Source organism: Cherax quadricarinatus, chromosome 9 (assembly GCF_038502225.1).
Source record: "Cherax quadricarinatus isolate ZL_2023a chromosome 9, ASM3850222v1, whole genome shotgun sequence".
Lineage (NCBI taxonomy): Eukaryota > Metazoa > Arthropoda > Malacostraca > Decapoda > Parastacidae > Cherax > Cherax quadricarinatus.
In genome coordinates, this window is record NC_091300.1 from 47081879 (window position 1) to 47083932 (window position 2054).

The 2054-nt window shown below is 40.7% G+C and overlaps 1 pseudogene; it reads left to right on the forward strand.

Annotated features, from left to right (window-relative positions):
* Positions 1-549: 549 nt before the first annotated feature.
* Positions 550-668, forward strand: LOC128686247 (5S ribosomal RNA; annotated as a pseudogene).
* The last annotated feature ends 1386 nt before the right edge of the window (positions 669-2054 follow it).

Genomic DNA, 2054 nt, shown 5'->3' on the forward strand with positions numbered 1-2054 from the left:
AAGAAAAGTACTTAAGAAAAAAAAGAAACCTGAGTATAAAGTGAGAGTTGGAGCAAAGATGACACTAAACTAAGTAGTTCATACATCAACTTGTATAAAAGAAATTTGATCAGAGAACAAGAATAATTATGTAACACACTGCACAGATGCACCTTTGAGGTAGTGCCACTAAAATAAAACACACACAGGTACTATAGGTACACAAATGTACTACAGGTACACAAAGGTATTACAGGTACACAAAGGTATTACAGGTACACAAAGGTATTACAGGTACACAAAGGTATTACAGGTACACAAATGTACTACAGGTACACAAAGGTATTACAGGTACACAAATGTACTACAGGTACACAAAGGTATTACAGGTACACAAAGGTATTACAGGTACACATAGATACTACAGGTACACAGAGGAATCAGTGGGTAATATTCAATGGAATGATTTCACATACATCAATGTCTGCAAAGTAAGTCAGATTAAGACTGTATATATACACACACACACACACACACACATATTCACACACACACACACACACACACACACACAACGGCCATACCACGTCGAACGCATCGCTTCTCGTCCGATCAGCGAAGCTAAGCAATGTTGGGTTTGGTTAGTACTTGGATGAGTGACGGTCTGGGAACACCAAATGCTGTTGGCATAAAAACTTTTAAGCAGAGGTATGATAAAGCTCACGGTTCAGGGAGAGTGACCTAGTAGCGACCAGTGAAGCTTGGACTCGACCCCTGCAACCTCAACTAGGTGAGTACACACACACAGACACACACACACACACACACACACACACACACACACACACACACACACACACACACACACACACACACACACACACACACACACACACACATATATATATATATATATATATATATGTAGGAGTGAGGAAGAGCCAGTTGTGAGTGTGGGGGAAGTTCGTGAGGCAGTAGGTAAAATGAAAGGGGGTAAGGCAGCTGGGATTGATGGGATAAAGATAGAAATGTTAAAAGCAGGTGGGGATATAGTTTTGGAGTGGTTGGTGCAATTATTTAATAAATGTATGGAAGAGGGTAAGGTACCTAGGGATTGGCAGAGAGCATGCATAGTTCCTTTGTATAAAGGCAAAGGGGATAAAAGAGAGTGCAAAAATTATAGGGGGATAAGTCTGTTGAGTATACCTGGTAAAGTGTATGGTAGAGTTATAATTGAAAGAATTAAGAGTAAGACGGAAAATAGAATAGCAGATGAACAAGGAGGCTTTAGGAAAGGTAGGGGGTGTGTGGACCAGGTGTTTACAGTGAAACATATAAGTGAACAGTATTTAGATAAGGCTAAAGAGGTCTTTGTGGCATTTATGGATTTGGAAAAGGCGTATGACAGGGTGGATAGGGGGGCAATGTGGCAGATGTTGCAAGTGTATGGTGTAGGAGGTAGGTTACTGAAAGCAGTGAAGAGTTTTTACGAGGATAGTGAGGCTCAAGTTAGAGTATGTAGGAAAGAGGGAAATTTTTTCCCAGTAAAAGTAGGCCTTAGACAAGGATGTGTGATGTCACCGTGGTTGTTTAATATATTTATAGATGGGGTTGTAAGAGAAGTAAATGCGAGGGTCTTGGCAAGAGGCGTGGAGTTAAAAGATAAAGAATCACACACAAAGTGGGAGTTGTCACAGCTGCTCTTTGCTGATGACACTGTGCTCTTGGGAGATTCTGAAGAGAAGTTGCAGAGATTGGTGGATGAATTTGGTAGGGTGTGCAAAAGAAGAAAATTAAAGGTGAATACAGGAAAGAGTAAGGTTATGAGGATAACAAAAAGATTAGGTGATGAAAGATTGAATATCAGATTGGAGGGAGAGAGTATGGAGGAGGTGAACGTATTCAGATATTTGGGAGTGGACGTGTCAGCAGATGGGTCTATGAAAGATGAGGTGAATCATAGAATTGATGAGGGAAAAAGAGTGAGTGGTGCACTTAGGAGTCTGTGGAGACAAATAACTTTGTCCTTGGAGGCAAAGAGGGGAATGTATGAGAGTATAGTTTTACCAACGCTC